This window comes from Sinohyriopsis cumingii, unplaced genomic scaffold (genome assembly GCF_028554795.1).
Source record: "Sinohyriopsis cumingii isolate HCF-2022 unplaced genomic scaffold, ASM2855479v2 utg000452l, whole genome shotgun sequence".
Lineage (NCBI taxonomy): Eukaryota > Metazoa > Mollusca > Bivalvia > Unionida > Unionidae > Sinohyriopsis > Sinohyriopsis cumingii.
In genome coordinates this window covers 144330-152137 of record NW_028315901.1, presented here as the reverse complement: position 1 = coordinate 152137, position 7808 = coordinate 144330, and positions in this window count along the sequence as shown.

The following is a 7808-nucleotide window of genomic DNA, read 5'->3' as shown; positions in this document are numbered from 1 at the left end:
TGCTCCATACAACCTTGGCACCACTCCAGTGACCTAGTGGTTAGAGCGTCCGCCTCGGATGTCGTGGGTTCGATCCCCGGCTGAGTCATACCAAAGACCTACAAAAATGGTAATAACAGCTGCCTCGCTTGTCGCTCAGCATTACGAGGTTAGTGTTAGGACTGGTCGGCCTAGTGTGAGGATAATGTGACATAATGCTACATGTCTGCGGCATGATGCCCCAGTACTGGACATCTATATAACTGTCACACTGAAAAATTGTCAAAGCTACCTTAAAAATCGAAATCACATCACATCACATCACAGCCTTGGCCAGTTAACATACAGAGTGCAAACTTGCATTTCTCTTGGCAGGGTCAGTTAGGTACAGTCGTGGTTGTAGATGATAGAGTCGAGATTAAAACTAAAGCAGTAAAGTATGATTATATTTCATTAATGAATAATCGAATCCATGGCATACTCCTTGTAATAATATATCAACATGAACATGTTCACAGAGAGAGAGAGAGAGAGAGAGAGAGAGAGAGAGAGAGAGAGAGAGAGAGATGCGAAACATTTTCAAAAACAAAGAACGAAAAAATAATGTAGTTTTGAAATTTTCTCATGCAATAGCTTTAATCTTGGAAACCAACGCGTCAATTTGAAAATCACAATCTGCAAATCTTTAAATTTAAAATGAATGAAAAAAATTCACTGTAATGCATGGTCGTGTTTTATAACAGAAAAATGTGATACAACAGTTTTGATTTACATTAAACCATCTGATATAAAAACAAATCATGATGTTTATATTCAACTAGAAATAGTTATCTTTTTTTTACGAAAACGTTGGTACTTGCATGCACTATTGAAACTATCCATCACAATCCGTTCTAAATAATACCCACACAAATTATTCCTAATTATCATAAGACAATCACTTAAGCAATAAAAAATAAAATCTTAAAATTCCCTGGCAAAATCTCTGTTCAAGCTACCAGAATCCTGTTCCTTTGTTTTATGAAAGTCGAGTTTTAGCATCTTATGGAAATCAATTGGATTTTCATGTGTTCCTGACGATTTAAGCTGATGAAATGAATCGAGTAATCAGTCAAGCTGGCACAAATTTATCATGGTAATTGATGCTTGTATCAATTCACTTTATCTTTTATTTTTGGCTGAATACATTGCAAGGTTAGCATTTCCAAATTTTATATTATAATTTATTTAATAAATCTCAGCAATCGCACACTTTTTAGCTCATGTATATTCTATTTTTATCTCTCTGGAATACATTTTGACTAAATAAATGTACGTATTGGCAGTGACATGTACAGTTTCAGTTTGATTATGTGCCTTTGGCTTAGGTGTGTTTTGACTCAGTATGTTTCGGTCAAGGTACGTTTTGACCTGGCTACGTTTACATTGCAAGTCTTGAAGAAAAAATCTAACGCAAATGTACCATTTAGTCAAATTAGGGTCAATCAATCAAGTTAAGTAAGGGTAAATTAGTCAAGTCAAATTAGGGAAGTTTTCTCAACAATATGATACGTACCATGATATGCTTTGACGTTTTGTGTAATTGAAACAGGGGTGTCTACAGCGGATATAAAGTCCTGTGCAAATGTACTATCCACTCCGTGACCTCGAGTGGTCTAAGGCGCAAGCCTTTACGGATCACTGACATCTCACATTGGGCTGATAAAACAACAGCTCACCCTTGACGATACTGAGTTCGGTTTATATCACATATCGTCCATCAGAATCAACACATATTTGGGGATGCAGGACAGCAACGTGAGGACAGGGTTTGTGGGCCTTGGAAAAATTCTCCAGTAAGCCCCTATGAATAAAAAATATATATATATATATATATATATATATATATATATATATATATATATATATATATATATATATATATATAATTCTTCTCTACGACGTTGGGTTCCCCGACCGTTGTGCGCCCTGGAATTTAGACATAGTTATCCCACCCTGTTCTAGGCCCTGTGTGGGTATATGAGAAACCTTGTCATTAGCTTCCTGTCGGCCGGTGGTACATTCCGAGGTTTACCAGGGTTCTTATACCAGCAGATATCGTATCCGCCATGAGTGGCTTATTCCGACCTGTAATATGTGTAATTCCGACCACCATATATGGATCGTACATACACAACTTTCATCTGTAAAATCGTACATACACAACTTTCATCTGTAAAATCGTACATACACAACTTTCATCTGTAAAATACAAAGATATTGTTTATCTTGAGAGATTAAAATGTTTGGAATTGTTTTTATTTTTTCCTCAGATAGAGAGATAACATATAGAAAGCGATATTGTTATATAGATAATTGTGGATGCTGTTATAGAGATAATTTTGGAGATAATTAACATTTTAGTTTTATTTATATTTATACCCATATTTTTCATTTATTTGTTTTTAATTAAATATTTATTTGTGGGTTTTTTTTGTCTTCAAAGTTCAATACAATCTAATCATAATTCTACATTTTCTTTAATCTTGTGTTCTTGGTCGGAATTGCCCCTTATGGAAAATAACCTGGGATAAATTCGACCATTATACAGAACACTGCATACTATTGTTATTTTTTATGAACATAGTGCAGTTTTTACTTTTTTAGTGAGACAAATTAGTGTTTTAAAGCTATGATAATACAATTATTATGTTATTGAAAGCTATACAAATGTTGGATGATTGATGCCTGACTAGGGTCCTGAATTTTTTTTATTATTTCTTTTTTAATGAATGCCGCTTATATATATATATATATATATATATATATATATATATATATATGTATAGATATGGATGGATGGACGGACGGGTACCGGGCCAGGTCTTCGGTTTCCCGGGTTTGCACTGGCCAGAAATACCCAGCTGGGATTTTCTTTTAACAAAAAGTGATCTTTCCAAATCCACCCTCCCCTCCGTAATAAATCCTCCCACACGGGGAAACAAACCGTAACAAAATAAAAGAATAACGTTTATGGTCGACGAAAATGGGAGTTAAAAAGAGGTGGGGAACCCCGACAAAATGGGAGTGGAGAAACCCACCCCACCAGTGTTTTATTATATGATGTGCATTTATAATTATACATTGTGCATTTTCAATCATATGCTGTGCATGTATTCATATGTAATGTTCATTTGTTACTACAGTTATGTGCTAAAGAAATATGCTATGCAGACTTGATTATGTGATGTGAATGTTTTATTACATGCTTTCCTAACTTAATTATGTTTGGTTTTTTTGCATGCTATTTTAACTTACTATTGTATGCATGTTTTATTAAATGCTTTACAAACTCCTTTACTTGATATGGGTGGTCTATTATATGATATGCAAGCTTTATCATGTGATGTGGATGTTTTATTACATGTTATGCAAACATCAAGTGATGCAGATGTTTTACTACATGCTTCCAAACATTACATGTGGACGTTGTATTACATTCTTTGCTATCATCCTTTTATGGGGATGTTTTATAATGTCCTGTGCAACATTATCATTTGATGTTGATCTGTAAATATATGCCTAGCTTTCTTAATTGCATTTTCCAGTCAATGATTATAGCTGATTTCTACATGTCCCTCTATTGCTTGCAAACCCTTTTAGATAATATTGACTGTCATAATGAAAGACTACAGACAGACTGCATTGAGGATTGCATAGAAAGTATGACATGTCTCTGTCTTAGAACTGTGTGTACTGGTTTGGTCTGCTTCATGTGTCAAAAATGCAGTGCTACAAATGTGATAGACGGACACCCTGTAATTTCATAACTAGTCCTACCTACATGTATACTCAAAGTGGTGAACATTGGCCTGCCCAAAATATCTAATTAATCTGAGAAAACTTCAATTACACTGATAAAATGCAGATACCAGCAAATAACTTATCCATATCCCCAGCCCTTATGAAGATCATTGAATTAACATCTTTCAACAGCTGAAAACATTGTTTAGAAAATGAAGCATGTTACTTTGTAATGGTGAACACTTTGCCCGAGTTCCCTAATATTAGTGTTCTCTTGCCTTTAACATTCCTGTGATTCTACAGACAGTAGGACAAACATACCAGTTTTAAGGCTGCCTACAGCACATACCGTTTTACAGTTGAAACCAATCAGAATTGAAACCTGACATTTTTGTTTTAAAAAGCTGAAGCAACACAAAGAAAAAACACAGTAGTTTTATTCTTTCTATCCACACAATACAGATATCAGACAGAACAAGTCTACTGGGGACCAGACCTATTCAGCAGTTGTTGTGATTGTTTGTGGCAGAGTAATCATGTTAAGGCTAACAACTATACACAACAAGCTCTTATTAGATTACCCTAATGTTGTAATCTAGAGAGTTTATGCCACATGTAGGATGTTTTTCAGGTCTTATAAATATAAAATAATTACTTCAGCAGAAACACTTTAGTAGATATATTTGCTAACTTGATAGGACATCATACAAGCTGATTCAAGTTAAAGTTTATTGAATAATAATTAAGCTGTTCCTTGTGTAACACAAAAATGGCTACATGTGTTACATGGCACCTATGAAGAACATCAAAGTGTAAATAGAAACTGTATAAAGCAAGACATGAATCTGATGCTAACGAACATCAGTACTGCTGATCCAATTAGTAAGGGGATGATTGTTAGAGAAATTGGACTAAAAGCTGATATCAGGACCGAATGGAAAACATTGCTTTACATGAAATAATTTGAAATCTTAAAAAATAAACAAGTGAATTTAATATGATTTTGTTTGTCTTTTCATATTAAAAGTACAGAATTTGCAACATTTTGTAGCAACTAACAATAGAATAGGAACCTTTTAGGGCTCATGGAATTGTAGTAGGGACTTGTAGAATTGGACTCATGGCTTGTGATTTGTTTTAAATGTTGGTGTTTGAATAAATTTCCTACAAGCACTGAAATGGCAAATTAAATAAGGAATGTCCTCTATTTATCCTAGACAAAAGTGAATTTCTGAGCACTAAGGCTTAAAATTGTCTTCTAATCTTACTGAAAATGTCACATAGTGGGGACTTTGATAATGACTTTGCTGAAAGTGCCTTACAATAGGGACTTTGGTACAAACCTTACTAAAAAAGTCTTATAGTTTCCAGGACTTTGACCTAAAGTTACATGCATTAACATTTTCAGCAAATTTGCCAAATCTTGACAATCTGGCAACTGATAGTGGCTCAAAGTAATTTTGGATCAATTTTACCAAGAAAATCCCATTGCTTAAATATTGCTTTCTTTACTGTGAAAGACTATTTAAACCTTTGAAAACCCCATATTGGAAACAACAGGTCTGTAACCAATTTGCATTGTAGCTCACATGAACATTTGAAAAAAAGAGGTTTTCTAACACAGTAGAACTTCGATTATAAGTCAGCGTGTGGTATCGAGACTATGATGTATATGAGAATAGATGGATAATAGAATATGTACATTAAAAGTAGTTTACTTTAGACCAGATCATCAAAAAAAATCATAATATCTACATGTGTACATGTACCTGTTTTTAATATTTTGACATACAATACCATGACAGTTAACAGACAGACGGTCAATCAGGTGCTGGATAATCAAAGTTATACTGTACCATAACAATTGATATTACTCAGGTGCTGGATAATCAAAGTTATACTGTACCATAACAATTGATATTACTCAGGTGCTGGATAATCAAAGTTATACTGTAACCATAACAATTGATATTACTCGGGTGCTGGATAATCAAAGTTATACTGTAACCATAACAATTGATATTACTCAGGTGCTGGATAATCAAAGTTATACTGTAACCATAACAATTGATATTACTCAGGTGCTGGATAATCAAAGTTATACTGTATCATAACAATTGATATTACTCAGGTGCTGGATAATCAAAGTTCTACTGTACCATAACAATTGATATTACTCAGGTGCTGGATAATCAAAGTTCTACTGTAACCATAACAATTGATATTACTCAGGTGCTGGATAATCAAAGTTCTACTGTACCATAACAATTGATATTACTCGGGTGCTGGATAATCAAAGTTCTACTGTAACCATAACAATTGATATTACTCAGGTGCTGGATAATCAAAGTTCTACTGTAACCATAACAATTGATATTACTCAGGTGCTGGTTAATCAAAGTTATACTGTAACCATAACAATTGATATTACTCAGGTGCTGGATAATCAAAGTTATACTGTACCATAACAATTGATATTACTCAATCACTACAAAACTAATTTACAGCCAGAGTCAAGTACCATACCCTGATCCTTAAAGTCCCCACAATAAGAAAACATTTGTAGAGCTAGCAATATACAAACTAACTGTTATCAAGAATTATTTGAAAGTGTCTTCTAGTAAAACTTTGGAAATAACCAAATACACTTACAACATGCACTTTGAATAGAACACTATATTGGGAGTGATACACCCTTGACTCTAGTGAAAACCATACCTGATCCAGTCCCATTACCTGGATGCATCATTTGCATAAATTACATCCAAAATCATGTCTGATAATGTGTAAATGGTCAACAACGATGAACACAAATGTTACATGTAACAAGAAGGTCATGACCTTAATGTCAAAAACATGTTCGTGCTGCATTTTGTGCCTGTGATCTTGACCTCTCAGGGCCAAATACATATGGAGATGTTTTCATAAATAATTCTCTTTGCTTTATAATTACACACCCCCAAAATCCATCATGGGATTAAAGAGAGTGTTCGTGTGTGTCTGATTTGGATTCTTAATATAGCTTTAACAATATTTCAGTCAGTTAGCTACAATGTCTGCAGTGTGGCAGTTTTATAGTGATGTCTAGCACTGGGGCATCATGCTAGAGACATCAACAAATGAAAAACTATAACCAAAACCTAACAGCAGATCTTCCAAGTTCATGACCATAATCTCAAGGTCAATGAATGGATCAGGTAAATCACAGAGTGCAACATCTTTGATTTATGATACATCATATGTTAAAAAACTCAGCCAATCATATGGAGTAGCCCCTTATTAATATGCAAAGTTCCTAGCTCATAATCAAAGCAAATTATATCTTGATAACACAAGCTGTAATATCTCTATGAAATTAAGTCACAAAAATAAGTAAAACTAGGAAGTTTAATAAAATTTAAAAAATAATTTATTTTTGTAGTATACAACAAAGTGAAAATTCAAAGACATATTATTCTGATTCAGAAGTCCCAAGTAATCATAATGATATAATCCATAACGTCTTTGAACAAGTTCTCAATAATCACAATGAAGTGATACACCCTTGATACTAGTGAAAACCATACCTGATCCATTCCCATTACCTGGATGCATCATTTGCATAAATGACAAAACAAACCCAAAAATCATGTCTGATAATGTGTCAGTGGAAAACAACAATGAACAAAAGTGTTAACAAGGTCATGACCTTAATGTCGAAAACATGTTCATGCTGCATTTTGTGACTGTGATCTTGACCTTTCAGGGTCAAATACATATGGAGATGTTTTCATAATTATATTTGCTTTATAATGACTCACCCCCATCAAGGGATTAAAGAGAGTGTTTGTGTGTGTCTGATTAGCTTTAAAATTATTTCAGTCAGTTAGCTACAATGTCTGCAGTGTGGCAGTTTTACAGTGGTCTAACACTGGGTCATCAGGCTAGAGACATCAACAAATGAAATACTATAACCAACACCTGCAAAGGTCCTAGCTTATAACCAAATCAAATTATATCTTGACAATACAAGCTGTAATGACTCTATGAAATCAAGTAACAAAAGG